The 13,364-nt window shown below is 50.3% G+C and overlaps 24 non-coding genes across 24 annotated transcripts; all 24 read left to right on the forward strand.

The window, feature by feature from the left end:
- The first annotated feature begins 314 nt into the window (after nucleotides 1–314).
- Trnas-uga lies at nucleotides 315–396 on the forward strand. Its single transcript has one exon. It is a non-coding gene; the product is annotated as a tRNA-Ser (tRNA).
- A 599-nt stretch (nucleotides 397–995) lies between these two features.
- On the forward strand, nucleotides 996–1,068 carry Trnaf-gaa. Its single transcript has one exon. It is a non-coding gene; the product is annotated as a tRNA-Phe (tRNA).
- A 539-nt stretch (nucleotides 1,069–1,607) lies between these two features.
- Trnak-uuu lies at nucleotides 1,608–1,680 on the forward strand. The gene has a single exon. It is a non-coding gene; the product is annotated as a tRNA-Lys (tRNA).
- Nucleotides 1,681–1,818: 138 nt separating this feature from the next.
- Nucleotides 1,819–1,900, forward strand: Trnas-cga. The gene has a single exon. It is a non-coding gene; the product is annotated as a tRNA-Ser (tRNA).
- Nucleotides 1,901–2,593: 693 nt separating this feature from the next.
- Nucleotides 2,594–2,675, forward strand: Trnas-uga. Its single transcript has one exon. It is a non-coding gene; the product is annotated as a tRNA-Ser (tRNA).
- Nucleotides 2,676–3,274: 599 nt separating this feature from the next.
- Trnaf-gaa lies at nucleotides 3,275–3,347 on the forward strand. Its single transcript has one exon. It is a non-coding gene; the product is annotated as a tRNA-Phe (tRNA).
- A 539-nt stretch (nucleotides 3,348–3,886) lies between these two features.
- Nucleotides 3,887–3,959, forward strand: Trnak-uuu. Its single transcript has one exon. It is a non-coding gene; the product is annotated as a tRNA-Lys (tRNA).
- A 138-nt stretch (nucleotides 3,960–4,097) lies between these two features.
- Nucleotides 4,098–4,179, forward strand: Trnas-cga. Its single transcript has one exon. It is a non-coding gene; the product is annotated as a tRNA-Ser (tRNA).
- A 693-nt stretch (nucleotides 4,180–4,872) lies between these two features.
- Trnas-uga lies at nucleotides 4,873–4,954 on the forward strand. Its single transcript has one exon. It is a non-coding gene; the product is annotated as a tRNA-Ser (tRNA).
- Nucleotides 4,955–5,553: 599 nt separating this feature from the next.
- Trnaf-gaa lies at nucleotides 5,554–5,626 on the forward strand. Its single transcript has one exon. It is a non-coding gene; the product is annotated as a tRNA-Phe (tRNA).
- A 539-nt stretch (nucleotides 5,627–6,165) lies between these two features.
- Trnak-uuu lies at nucleotides 6,166–6,238 on the forward strand. The gene has a single exon. It is a non-coding gene; the product is annotated as a tRNA-Lys (tRNA).
- Nucleotides 6,239–6,376: 138 nt separating this feature from the next.
- On the forward strand, nucleotides 6,377–6,458 carry Trnas-cga. Its single transcript has one exon. It is a non-coding gene; the product is annotated as a tRNA-Ser (tRNA).
- Nucleotides 6,459–7,151: 693 nt separating this feature from the next.
- Nucleotides 7,152–7,233, forward strand: Trnas-uga. The gene has a single exon. It is a non-coding gene; the product is annotated as a tRNA-Ser (tRNA).
- A 599-nt stretch (nucleotides 7,234–7,832) lies between these two features.
- Nucleotides 7,833–7,905, forward strand: Trnaf-gaa. The gene has a single exon. It is a non-coding gene; the product is annotated as a tRNA-Phe (tRNA).
- Nucleotides 7,906–8,444: 539 nt separating this feature from the next.
- Nucleotides 8,445–8,517, forward strand: Trnak-uuu. The gene has a single exon. It is a non-coding gene; the product is annotated as a tRNA-Lys (tRNA).
- Nucleotides 8,518–8,655: 138 nt separating this feature from the next.
- On the forward strand, nucleotides 8,656–8,737 carry Trnas-cga. The gene has a single exon. It is a non-coding gene; the product is annotated as a tRNA-Ser (tRNA).
- A 693-nt stretch (nucleotides 8,738–9,430) lies between these two features.
- Nucleotides 9,431–9,512, forward strand: Trnas-uga. Its single transcript has one exon. It is a non-coding gene; the product is annotated as a tRNA-Ser (tRNA).
- Nucleotides 9,513–10,111: 599 nt separating this feature from the next.
- Nucleotides 10,112–10,184, forward strand: Trnaf-gaa. Its single transcript has one exon. It is a non-coding gene; the product is annotated as a tRNA-Phe (tRNA).
- A 539-nt stretch (nucleotides 10,185–10,723) lies between these two features.
- Trnak-uuu lies at nucleotides 10,724–10,796 on the forward strand. The gene has a single exon. It is a non-coding gene; the product is annotated as a tRNA-Lys (tRNA).
- Nucleotides 10,797–10,934: 138 nt separating this feature from the next.
- On the forward strand, nucleotides 10,935–11,016 carry Trnas-cga. Its single transcript has one exon. It is a non-coding gene; the product is annotated as a tRNA-Ser (tRNA).
- Nucleotides 11,017–11,709: 693 nt separating this feature from the next.
- On the forward strand, nucleotides 11,710–11,791 carry Trnas-uga. Its single transcript has one exon. It is a non-coding gene; the product is annotated as a tRNA-Ser (tRNA).
- A 599-nt stretch (nucleotides 11,792–12,390) lies between these two features.
- Trnaf-gaa lies at nucleotides 12,391–12,463 on the forward strand. Its single transcript has one exon. It is a non-coding gene; the product is annotated as a tRNA-Phe (tRNA).
- A 539-nt stretch (nucleotides 12,464–13,002) lies between these two features.
- Nucleotides 13,003–13,075, forward strand: Trnak-uuu. The gene has a single exon. It is a non-coding gene; the product is annotated as a tRNA-Lys (tRNA).
- Nucleotides 13,076–13,213: 138 nt separating this feature from the next.
- On the forward strand, nucleotides 13,214–13,295 carry Trnas-cga. The gene has a single exon. It is a non-coding gene; the product is annotated as a tRNA-Ser (tRNA).
- Nucleotides 13,296–13,364: the final 69 nt, after the last annotated feature.

Consider the following 13,364-nt stretch of genomic DNA (forward strand, 5'->3'; position numbering starts at 1 on the left):
TCAGCGGTGCGTCAGTGGGAAGTCGGTGAAGTCGCCATTGGAGCCATAAGCCAGTAATTACAACATGCGAATCACTCGCTCACCACGCAGCTGTACGATAATGCTCGTGCGTGGGCCCGCATAGCTGAGTCGGTAGAGCGTTAGGTTTTCAACCAAAGGGTCCTGGGTTCAAGTCCCTGTCTGGGCGAAAATTAATACACTTTCGTAACGGCTAATGGAAACCCTACAGGAAAGAGTGAGGCCACGCCGCTTTCTGCCATCAGATTGCTTCTAAAGATGGCCGTTTCACTTGTCGGGAGTCGCTTCTGCCACCGGCAGTCGTGGCCGAGTGGTTAAGGCGTCTGACTTGAAATCAGATTCCCTCTGGGAGCGTAGGTTCGAGTCCTGCCGACTGCGAAAATTTTCTCTCTCTCAAAAGATGGACGTTCAGGTGCATCCTAGCAGTTGCGTCACTACTAAACACATGGGTCACCAGTTATTTGATCCAGGGCGCAGCGTTACAGTCGCGCCCAGAAGCCGCAGCTCATCTCCTCGTCTCACAGCCGCCCACCGGGTGTTAGTACAAGTGTCGCCTCACTGGGCAGTGCAGATGTGTCCTTTTTAGCTTGCAGACGATGACGTGTAGCAATTTACGAGCTAACGCAAGTCGAATGTTTTACCGTGTGTATCTGCTAGATACTGCCTCTCATACGGTGGAGAGGCTCACTCCTTCTTGTGTCTCGTTCTCTGCACACGAGTTGCCCCTGACATCGACATAGCACGGGTTTTCTAGCGTCAGCGCGGCGTCACGTGAAGTCAGCGAAGTGAATATTACACGAGTCGAGTCGACATGTTTGCTTGTTACGATGATGGAAGCAGAAGAAATGTGTGTGGGACTTCACTGCATCGGCTGCTCGCCTTTCAGCGTCCCTGTGTCTTATCAGACGAAGGTGACTGTGAAATTGGCAACGAGGCAGAGCTGAACGAACACATGCAAACAGCAACGTTCAATGTCAGCCGAAATAGCTCAGTTGGGAGAGCGTTAGACTGAAGATCTAAAGGTCCCTGGTTCGATCCCGGGTTTCGGCAGGTATTCGTTTTGATGCGACGCCAATGGAATTGCTCTGCGTTGGTGATAATGCAACTACAGCTGACAACAAAAATGACTCTCTGCTGTAGCAGTTCTGGTTGTCTAGTGCATGCCATAAGAGGAACTCACTAGAAAACTAACTCCCTTTGAAGGAAAAGAATCAAAAAAGCCCTACCGACTGCGTTCCTTTTTCTGTGTCAGGTGGTGAAGAACGTCTTCAACGGAACCGCGAAATGAGCGAAAACGTGGGAAACATTGCATTCGAAATGCTTGCGAATTTTCCAATTGCCCAGTGAGTGTCGACAAAACACGTCAATTCTCTGCTCCAACGTATGAGACGTAACAACTGGTGCAATTTGTTGTTGCATCGTGTGCCAGCAGTCTTCGATAGTGTGTTACGAGCTTAGCGCGATAAGTTTGCAGACAGCATTTAGGCGACGTTTTATTAGTAACGGCCCCATGCAACGATTGCACAACAGTAAAGGACATGAGTCAATGTACAGTTGTGCATCGTGGGAGGTCTCACACCGTCGTCCGAGCCCGGATAGCTCAGTCGGTAGAGCATTAGGCTTTTAACCTAAGGGTCCAGGGTTCAAGTCCCTGTCCGGGCGGAAATTTTAAAACTTTGGTAGCGATTCGTCTGGTAGCGGTGGAAACGCTACGGAAAATAATGCAGCTACGCCGTTTTCTGACACCACAGTGCTTCAAACGGTAGCATTTGCATGTGTCGGGACAACGCCGCGCTACCGGCAGTCGTGGCCGAGTGGTTAAGGCGTCTGACTCGAAATCAGATTCCCTATGGGAGCGTAGGTTCGAATCCTACCGGCTGCGTGCGATTTTGCGTAAAGAGAGGAGCAAAAATTTTCGCACACATGTGACATGCGTGGGCGAATGCGGGTGCAAACCAGTGACGCCATTCTCAACAAGACGAAAGTTTCCGTTTAAGAATACTGAGTTTCGCGACGACCGCTGCTTACTGTGGCCATCGGTTCACCTCGCACTGACGCTGGGACTGCAGAAAGCCGTCGCTGAGATCGTGAGTACACAGATGTGCTCGAAAGTGTTGGACAGAGCGAACATTCAATTCTTTTTAAGAATCGCAATTGAATCATTCGAGTGCGGCGAAGGCAGTGGTGCAGCGTTTCTTTTCTTAAGATCTCGCAGCTGCTTGGAGGTATGTCCATCGTTTTAAGACGACAGAAAACTAGCGTCAGCGGTGCGTCAGTGGGAAGTCGGTGAAGTCGCCATTGGAGCCATAAGCCAGTAATTACAACATGCGAATCACTCGCTCACCACGCAGCTGTACGATAATGCTCGTGCGTGGGCCCGCATAGCTGAGTCGGTAGAGCGTTAGGTTTTCAACCAAAGGGTCCTGGGTTCAAGTCCCTGTCTGGGCGAAAATTAATACACTTTCGTAACGGCTAATGGAAACCCTACAGGAAAGAGTGAGGCCACGCCGCTTTCTGCCATCAGATTGCTTCTAAAGATGGCGGTTTCACTTGTCGGGAGTCGCTTCTGCCACCGGCAGTCGTGGCCGAGTGGTTAAGGCGTCTGACTTGAAATCAGATTCCCTCTGGGAGCGTAGGTTCGAGTCCTGCCGACTGCGAAAATTTTCTCTCTCTCAAAAGATGGACGTTCAGGTGCATCCTAGCAGTTGCGTCACTACTAAACACATGGGTCACCAGTTATTTGATCCAGGGCGCAGCGTTACAGTCGCGCCCAGAAGCCGCAGCTCATCTCCTCGTCTCACAGCCGCCCACCGGGTGTTAGTACAAGTGTCGCCTCACTGGGCAGTGCAGATGTGTCCTTTTTAGCTTGCAGACGATGACGTGTAGCAATTTACGAGCTAACGCAAGTCGAATGTTTTACCGTGTGTATCTGCTAGATACTGCCTCTCATACGGTGGAGAGGCTCACTCCTTCTTGTGTCTCGTTCTCTGCACACGAGTTGCCCCTGACATCGACATAGCACGGGTTTTCTAGCGTCAGCGCGGCGTCACGTGAAGTCAGCGAAGTGAATATTACACGAGTCGAGTCGACATGTTTGCTTGTTACGATGATGGAAGCAGAAGAAATGTGTGTGGGACTTCACTGCATCGGCTGCTCGCCTTTCAGCGTCCCTGTGTCTTATCAGACGAAGGTGACTGTGAAATTGGCAACGAGGCAGAGCTGAACGAACACATGCAAACAGCAACGTTCAATGTCAGCCGAAATAGCTCAGTTGGGAGAGCGTTAGACTGAAGATCTAAAGGTCCCTGGTTCGATCCCGGGTTTCGGCAGGTATTCGTTTTGATGCGACGCCAATGGAATTGCTCTGCGTTGGTGATAATGCAACTACAGCTGACAACAAAAATGACTCTCTGCTGTAGCAGTTCTGGTTGTCTAGTGCATGCCATAAGAGGAACTCACTAGAAAACTAACTCCCTTTGAAGGAAAAGAATCAAAAAAGCCCTACCGACTGCGTTCCTTTTTCTGTGTCAGGTGGTGAAGAACGTCTTCAACGGAACCGCGAAATGAGCGAAAACGTGGGAAACATTGCATTCGAAATGCTTGCGAATTTTCCAATTGCCCAGTGAGTGTCGACAAAACACGTCAATTCTCTGCTCCAACGTATGAGACGTAACAACTGGTGCAATTTGTTGTTGCATCGTGTGCCAGCAGTCTTCGATAGTGTGTTACGAGCTTAGCGCGATAAGTTTGCAGACAGCATTTAGGCGACGTTTTATTAGTAACGGCCCCATGCAACGATTGCACAACAGTAAAGGACATGAGTCAATGTACAGTTGTGCATCGTGGGAGGTCTCACACCGTCGTCCGAGCCCGGATAGCTCAGTCGGTAGAGCATTAGGCTTTTAACCTAAGGGTCCAGGGTTCAAGTCCCTGTCCGGGCGGAAATTTTAAAACTTTGGTAGCGATTCGTCTGGTAGCGGTGGAAACGCTACGGAAAATAATGCAGCTACGCCGTTTTCTGACACCACAGTGCTTCAAACGGTAGCATTTGCATGTGTCGGGACAACGCCGCGCTACCGGCAGTCGTGGCCGAGTGGTTAAGGCGTCTGACTCGAAATCAGATTCCCTATGGGAGCGTAGGTTCGAATCCTACCGGCTGCGTGCGATTTTGCGTAAAGAGAGGAGCAAAAATTTTCGCACACATGTGACATGCGTGGGCGAATGCGGGTGCAAACCAGTGACGCCATTCTCAACAAGACGAAAGTTTCCGTTTAAGAATACTGAGTTTCGCGACGACCGCTGCTTACTGTGGCCATCGGTTCACCTCGCACTGACGCTGGGACTGCAGAAAGCCGTCGCTGAGATCGTGAGTACACAGATGTGCTCGAAAGTGTTGGACAGAGCGAACATTCAATTCTTTTTAAGAATCGCAATTGAATCATTCGAGTGCGGCGAAGGCAGTGGTGCAGCGTTTCTTTTCTTAAGATCTCGCAGCTGCTTGGAGGTATGTCCATCGTTTTAAGACGACAGAAAACTAGCGTCAGCGGTGCGTCAGTGGGAAGTCGGTGAAGTCGCCATTGGAGCCATAAGCCAGTAATTACAACATGCGAATCACTCGCTCACCACGCAGCTGTACGATAATGCTCGTGCGTGGGCCCGCATAGCTGAGTCGGTAGAGCGTTAGGTTTTCAACCAAAGGGTCCTGGGTTCAAGTCCCTGTCTGGGCGAAAATTAATACACTTTCGTAACGGCTAATGGAAACCCTACAGGAAAGAGTGAGGCCACGCCGCTTTCTGCCATCAGATTGCTTCTAAAGATGGCCGTTTCACTTGTCGGGAGTCGCTTCTGCCACCGGCAGTCGTGGCCGAGTGGTTAAGGCGTCTGACTTGAAATCAGATTCCCTCTGGGAGCGTAGGTTCGAGTCCTGCCGACTGCGAAAATTTTCTCTCTCTCAAAAGATGGACGTTCAGGTGCATCCTAGCAGTTGCGTCACTACTAAACACATGGGTCACCAGTTATTTGATCCAGGGCGCAGCGTTACAGTCGCGCCCAGAAGCCGCAGCTCATCTCCTCGTCTCACAGCCGCCCACCGGGTGTTAGTACAAGTGTCGCCTCACTGGGCAGTGCAGATGTGTCCTTTTTAGCTTGCAGACGATGACGTGTAGCAATTTACGAGCTAACGCAAGTCGAATGTTTTACCGTGTGTATCTGCTAGATACTGCCTCTCATACGGTGGAGAGGCTCACTCCTTCTTGTGTCTCGTTCTCTGCACACGAGTTGCCCCTGACATCGACATAGCACGGGTTTTCTAGCGTCAGCGCGGCGTCACGTGAAGTCAGCGAAGTGAATATTACACGAGTCGAGTCGACATGTTTGCTTGTTACGATGATGGAAGCAGAAGAAATGTGTGTGGGACTTCACTGCATCGGCTGCTCGCCTTTCAGCGTCCCTGTGTCTTATCAGACGAAGGTGACTGTGAAATTGGCAACGAGGCAGAGCTGAACGAACACATGCAAACAGCAACGTTCAATGTCAGCCGAAATAGCTCAGTTGGGAGAGCGTTAGACTGAAGATCTAAAGGTCCCTGGTTCGATCCCGGGTTTCGGCAGGTATTCGTTTTGATGCGACGCCAATGGAATTGCTCTGCGTTGGTGATAATGCAACTACAGCTGACAACAAAAATGACTCTCTGCTGTAGCAGTTCTGGTTGTCTAGTGCATGCCATAAGAGGAACTCACTAGAAAACTAACTCCCTTTGAAGGAAAAGAATCAAAAAAGCCCTACCGACTGCGTTCCTTTTTCTGTGTCAGGTGGTGAAGAACGTCTTCAACGGAACCGCGAAATGAGCGAAAACGTGGGAAACATTGCATTCGAAATGCTTGCGAATTTTCCAATTGCCCAGTGAGTGTCGACAAAACACGTCAATTCTCTGCTCCAACGTATGAGACGTAACAACTGGTGCAATTTGTTGTTGCATCGTGTGCCAGCAGTCTTCGATAGTGTGTTACGAGCTTAGCGCGATAAGTTTGCAGACAGCATTTAGGCGACGTTTTATTAGTAACGGCCCCATGCAACGATTGCACAACAGTAAAGGACATGAGTCAATGTACAGTTGTGCATCGTGGGAGGTCTCACACCGTCGTCCGAGCCCGGATAGCTCAGTCGGTAGAGCATTAGGCTTTTAACCTAAGGGTCCAGGGTTCAAGTCCCTGTCCGGGCGGAAATTTTAAAACTTTGGTAGCGATTCGTCTGGTAGCGGTGGAAACGCTACGGAAAATAATGCAGCTACGCCGTTTTCTGACACCACAGTGCTTCAAACGGTAGCATTTGCATGTGTCGGGACAACGCCGCGCTACCGGCAGTCGTGGCCGAGTGGTTAAGGCGTCTGACTCGAAATCAGATTCCCTATGGGAGCGTAGGTTCGAATCCTACCGGCTGCGTGCGATTTTGCGTAAAGAGAGGAGCAAAAATTTTCGCACACATGTGACATGCGTGGGCGAATGCGGGTGCAAACCAGTGACGCCATTCTCAACAAGACGAAAGTTTCCGTTTAAGAATACTGAGTTTCGCGACGACCGCTGCTTACTGTGGCCATCGGTTCACCTCGCACTGACGCTGGGACTGCAGAAAGCCGTCGCTGAGATCGTGAGTACACAGATGTGCTCGAAAGTGTTGGACAGAGCGAACATTCAATTCTTTTTAAGAATCGCAATTGAATCATTCGAGTGCGGCGAAGGCAGTGGTGCAGCGTTTCTTTTCTTAAGATCTCGCAGCTGCTTGGAGGTATGTCCATCGTTTTAAGACGACAGAAAACTAGCGTCAGCGGTGCGTCAGTGGGAAGTCGGTGAAGTCGCCATTGGAGCCATAAGCCAGTAATTACAACATGCGAATCACTCGCTCACCACGCAGCTGTACGATAATGCTCGTGCGTGGGCCCGCATAGCTGAGTCGGTAGAGCGTTAGGTTTTCAACCAAAGGGTCCTGGGTTCAAGTCCCTGTCTGGGCGAAAATTAATACACTTTCGTAACGGCTAATGGAAACCCTACAGGAAAGAGTGAGGCCACGCCGCTTTCTGCCATCAGATTGCTTCTAAAGATGGCCGTTTCACTTGTCGGGAGTCGCTTCTGCCACCGGCAGTCGTGGCCGAGTGGTTAAGGCGTCTGACTTGAAATCAGATTCCCTCTGGGAGCGTAGGTTCGAGTCCTGCCGACTGCGAAAATTTTCTCTCTCTCAAAAGATGGACGTTCAGGTGCATCCTAGCAGTTGCGTCACTACTAAACACATGGGTCACCAGTTATTTGATCCAGGGCGCAGCGTTACAGTCGCGCCCAGAAGCCGCAGCTCATCTCCTCGTCTCACAGCCGCCCACCGGGTGTTAGTACAAGTGTCGCCTCACTGGGCAGTGCAGATGTGTCCTTTTTAGCTTGCAGACGATGACGTGTAGCAATTTACGAGCTAACGCAAGTCGAATGTTTTACCGTGTGTATCTGCTAGATACTGCCTCTCATACGGTGGAGAGGCTCACTCCTTCTTGTGTCTCGTTCTCTGCACACGAGTTGCCCCTGACATCGACATAGCACGGGTTTTCTAGCGTCAGCGCGGCGTCACGTGAAGTCAGCGAAGTGAATATTACACGAGTCGAGTCGACATGTTTGCTTGTTACGATGATGGAAGCAGAAGAAATGTGTGTGGGACTTCACTGCATCGGCTGCTCGCCTTTCAGCGTCCCTGTGTCTTATCAGACGAAGGTGACTGTGAAATTGGCAACGAGGCAGAGCTGAACGAACACATGCAAACAGCAACGTTCAATGTCAGCCGAAATAGCTCAGTTGGGAGAGCGTTAGACTGAAGATCTAAAGGTCCCTGGTTCGATCCCGGGTTTCGGCAGGTATTCGTTTTGATGCGACGCCAATGGAATTGCTCTGCGTTGGTGATAATGCAACTACAGCTGACAACAAAAATGACTCTCTGCTGTAGCAGTTCTGGTTGTCTAGTGCATGCCATAAGAGGAACTCACTAGAAAACTAACTCCCTTTGAAGGAAAAGAATCAAAAAAGCCCTACCGACTGCGTTCCTTTTTCTGTGTCAGGTGGTGAAGAACGTCTTCAACGGAACCGCGAAATGAGCGAAAACGTGGGAAACATTGCATTCGAAATGCTTGCGAATTTTCCAATTGCCCAGTGAGTGTCGACAAAACACGTCAATTCTCTGCTCCAACGTATGAGACGTAACAACTGGTGCAATTTGTTGTTGCATCGTGTGCCAGCAGTCTTCGATAGTGTGTTACGAGCTTAGCGCGATAAGTTTGCAGACAGCATTTAGGCGACGTTTTATTAGTAACGGCCCCATGCAACGATTGCACAACAGTAAAGGACATGAGTCAATGTACAGTTGTGCATCGTGGGAGGTCTCACACCGTCGTCCGAGCCCGGATAGCTCAGTCGGTAGAGCATTAGGCTTTTAACCTAAGGGTCCAGGGTTCAAGTCCCTGTCCGGGCGGAAATTTTAAAACTTTGGTAGCGATTCGTCTGGTAGCGGTGGAAACGCTACGGAAAATAATGCAGCTACGCCGTTTTCTGACACCACAGTGCTTCAAACGGTAGCATTTGCATGTGTCGGGACAACGCCGCGCTACCGGCAGTCGTGGCCGAGTGGTTAAGGCGTCTGACTCGAAATCAGATTCCCTATGGGAGCGTAGGTTCGAATCCTACCGGCTGCGTGCGATTTTGCGTAAAGAGAGGAGCAAAAATTTTCGCACACATGTGACATGCGTGGGCGAATGCGGGTGCAAACCAGTGACGCCATTCTCAACAAGACGAAAGTTTCCGTTTAAGAATACTGAGTTTCGCGACGACCGCTGCTTACTGTGGCCATCGGTTCACCTCGCACTGACGCTGGGACTGCAGAAAGCCGTCGCTGAGATCGTGAGTACACAGATGTGCTCGAAAGTGTTGGACAGAGCGAACATTCAATTCTTTTTAAGAATCGCAATTGAATCATTCGAGTGCGGCGAAGGCAGTGGTGCAGCGTTTCTTTTCTTAAGATCTCGCAGCTGCTTGGAGGTATGTCCATCGTTTTAAGACGACAGAAAACTAGCGTCAGCGGTGCGTCAGTGGGAAGTCGGTGAAGTCGCCATTGGAGCCATAAGCCAGTAATTACAACATGCGAATCACTCGCTCACCACGCAGCTGTACGATAATGCTCGTGCGTGGGCCCGCATAGCTGAGTCGGTAGAGCGTTAGGTTTTCAACCAAAGGGTCCTGGGTTCAAGTCCCTGTCTGGGCGAAAATTAATACACTTTCGTAACGGCTAATGGAAACCCTACAGGAAAGAGTGAGGCCACGCCGCTTTCTGCCATCAGATTGCTTCTAAAGATGGCCGTTTCACTTGTCGGGAGTCGCTTCTGCCACCGGCAGTCGTGGCCGAGTGGTTAAGGCGTCTGACTTGAAATCAGATTCCCTCTGGGAGCGTAGGTTCGAGTCCTGCCGACTGCGAAAATTTTCTCTCTCTCAAAAGATGGACGTTCAGGTGCATCCTAGCAGTTGCGTCACTACTAAACACATGGGTCACCAGTTATTTGATCCAGGGCGCAGCGTTACAGTCGCGCCCAGAAGCCGCAGCTCATCTCCTCGTCTCACAGCCGCCCACCGGGTGTTAGTACAAGTGTCGCCTCACTGGGCAGTGCAGATGTGTCCTTTTTAGCTTGCAGACGATGACGTGTAGCAATTTACGAGCTAACGCAAGTCGAATGTTTTACCGTGTGTATCTGCTAGATACTGCCTCTCATACGGTGGAGAGGCTCACTCCTTCTTGTGTCTCGTTCTCTGCACACGAGTTGCCCCTGACATCGACATAGCACGGGTTTTCTAGCGTCAGCGCGGCGTCACGTGAAGTCAGCGAAGTGAATATTACACGAGTCGAGTCGACATGTTTGCTTGTTACGATGATGGAAGCAGAAGAAATGTGTGTGGGACTTCACTGCATCGGCTGCTCGCCTTTCAGCGTCCCTGTGTCTTATCAGACGAAGGTGACTGTGAAATTGGCAACGAGGCAGAGCTGAACGAACACATGCAAACAGCAACGTTCAATGTCAGCCGAAATAGCTCAGTTGGGAGAGCGTTAGACTGAAGATCTAAAGGTCCCTGGTTCGATCCCGGGTTTCGGCAGGTATTCGTTTTGATGCGACGCCAATGGAATTGCTCTGCGTTGGTGATAATGCAACTACAGCTGACAACAAAAATGACTCTCTGCTGTAGCAGTTCTGGTTGTCTAGTGCATGCCATAAGAGGAACTCACTAGAAAACTAACTCCCTTTGAAGGAAAAGAATCAAAAAAGCCCTACCGACTGCGTTCCTTTTTCTGTGTCAGGTGGTGAAGAACGTCTTCAACGGAACCGCGAAATGAGCGAAAACGTGGGAAACATTGCATTCGAAATGCTTGCGAATTTTCCAATTGCCCAGTGAGTGTCGACAAAACACGTCAATTCTCTGCTCCAACGTATGAGACGTAACAACTGGTGCAATTTGTTGTTGCATCGTGTGCCAGCAGTCTTCGATAGTGTGTTACGAGCTTAGCGCGATAAGTTTGCAGACAGCATTTAGGCGACGTTTTATTAGTAACGGCCCCATGCAACGATTGCACAACAGTAAAGGACATGAGTCAATGTACAGTTGTGCATCGTGGGAGGTCTCACACCGTCGTCCGAGCCCGGATAGCTCAGTCGGTAGAGCATTAGGCTTTTAACCTAAGGGTCCAGGGTTCAAGTCCCTGTCCGGGCGGAAATTTTAAAACTTTGGTAGCGATTCGTCTGGTAGCGGTGGAAACGCTACGGAAAATAATGCAGCTACGCCGTTTTCTGACACCACAGTGCTTCAAACGGTAGCATTTGCATGTGTCGGGACAACGCCGCGCTACCGGCAGTCGTGGCCGAGTGGTTAAGGCGTCTGACTCGAAATCAGATTCCCTATGGGAGCGTAGGTTCGAATCCTACCGGCTGCGTGCGATTTTGCGTAAAGAGAGGAGCAAAAATTTTCGCACACATGTGACATGCGTGGGCGAATGCGGGTGCAAACCAGTGACGCCATTCTCAACAAGACGAAAGTTTCCGTTTAAGAATACTGAGTTTCGCGACGACCGCTGCTTACTGTGGCCATCGGTTCACCTCGCACTGACGCTGGGACTGCAGAAAGCCGTCGCTGAGATCGTGAGTACACAGATGTGCTCGAAAGTGTTGGACAGAGCGAACATTCAATTCTTTTTAAGAATCGCAATTGAATCATTCGAGTGCGGCGAAGGCAGTGGTGCAGCGTTTCTTTTCTTAAGATCTCGCAGCTGCTTGGAGGTATGTCCATCGTTTTAAGACGACAGAAAACTAGCGTCAGCGGTGCGTCAGTGGGAAGTCGGTGAAGTCGCCATTGGAGCCATAAGCCAGTAATTACAACATGCGAATCACTCGCTCACCACGCAGCTGTACGATAATGCTCGTGCGTGGGCCCGCATAGCTGAGTCGGTAGAGCGTTAGGTTTTCAACCAAAGGGTCCTGGGTTCAAGTCCCTGTCTGGGCGAAAATTAATACACTTTCGTAACGGCTAATGGAAACCCTACAGGAAAGAGTGAGGCCACGCCGCTTTCTGCCATCAGATTGCTTCTAAAGATGGCCGTTTCACTTGTCGGGAGTCGCTTCTGCCACCGGCAGTCGTGGCCGAGTGGTTAAGGCGTCTGACTTGAAATCAGATTCCCTCTGGGAGCGTAGGTTCGAGTCCTGCCGACTGCGAAAATTTTCTCTCTCTCAAAAGATGGACGTTCAGGTGCATCCTAGCAGTTGCGTCACTACTAAACACATGGGTCACCAGTTATTTGATCCAGGGCGCAGCGTTACAGTCGCGCCCAGAAGCCGCAGCTCATCTCCTCGTCTCACAGCCGCCCACCGGGTGTTAGTACAAGTGTCGCCTCACTGGGCAGTGCAGATGTGTCCTTTTTAGCTTGCAGACGATGACGTGTAGCAATTTACGAGCTAACGCAAGTCGAATGTTTTACCGTGTGTATCTGCTAGATACTGCCTCTCATACGGTGGAGAGGCTCACTCCTTCTTGTGTCTCGTTCTCTGCACACGAGTTGCCCCTGACATCGACATAGCACGGGTTTTCTAGCGTCAGCGCGGCGTCACGTGAAGTCAGCGAAGTGAATATTACACGAGTCGAGTCGACATGTTTGCTTGTTACGATGATGGAAGCAGAAGAAATGTGTGTGGGACTTCACTGCATCGGCTGCTCGCCTTTCAGCGTCCCTGTGTCTTATCAGACGAAGGTGACTGTGAAATTGGCAACGAGGCAGAGCTGAACGAACACATGCAAACAGCAACGTTCAATGTCAGCCGAAATAGCTCAGTTGGGAGAGCGTTAGACTGAAGATCTAAAGGTCCCTGGTTCGATCCCGGGTTTCGGCAGGTATTCGTTTTGATGCGACGCCAATGGAATTGCTCTGCGTTGGTGATAATGCAACTACAGCTGACAACAAAAATGACTCTCTGCTGTAGCAGTTCTGGTTGTCTAGTGCATGCCATAAGAGGAACTCACTAGAAAACTAACTCCCTTTGAAGGAAAAGAATCAAAAAAGCCCTACCGACTGCGTTCCTTTTTCTGTGTCAGGTGGTGAAGAACGTCTTCAACGGAACCGCGAAATGAGCGAAAACGTGGGAAACATTGCATTCGAAATGCTTGCGAATTTTCCAATTGCCCAGTGAGTGTCGACAAAACACGTCAATTCTCTGCTCCAACGTATGAGACGTAACAACTGGTGCAATTTGTTGTTGCATCGTGTGCCAGCAGTCTTCGATAGTGTGTTACGAGCTTAGCGCGATAAGTTTGCAGACAGCATTTAGGCGACGTTTTATTAGTAACGGCCCCATGCAACGATTGCACAACAGTAAAGGACATGAGTCAATGTACAGTTGTGCATCGTGGGAGGTCTCACACCGTCGTCCGAGCCCGGATAGCTCAGTCGGTAGAGCATTAGGCTTTTAACCTAAGGGTCCAGGGTTCAAGTCCCTGTCCGGGCGGAAATTTTAAAACTTTGGTAGCGATTCGTCTGGTAGCGGTGGAAACGCTACGGAAAATAATGCAGCTACGCCGTTTTCTGACACCACAGTGCTTCAAACGGTAGCATTTGCATGTGTCGGGACAACGCCGCGCTACCGGCAGTCGTGGCCGAGTGGTTAAGGCGTCTGACTCGAAATCAGATTCCCTATGGGAGCGTAGGTTCGAATCCTACCGGCTGCGTGCGATTTTGCGTAAAGAGAGGAGCAAAAATTTTCGCACACATGTGACATGCGTGGGCGAATGCGGGTG

This window comes from Schistocerca piceifrons, unplaced genomic scaffold (assembly GCF_021461385.2).
Source record: "Schistocerca piceifrons isolate TAMUIC-IGC-003096 unplaced genomic scaffold, iqSchPice1.1 HiC_scaffold_1194, whole genome shotgun sequence".
Lineage (NCBI taxonomy): Eukaryota > Metazoa > Arthropoda > Insecta > Orthoptera > Acrididae > Schistocerca > Schistocerca piceifrons.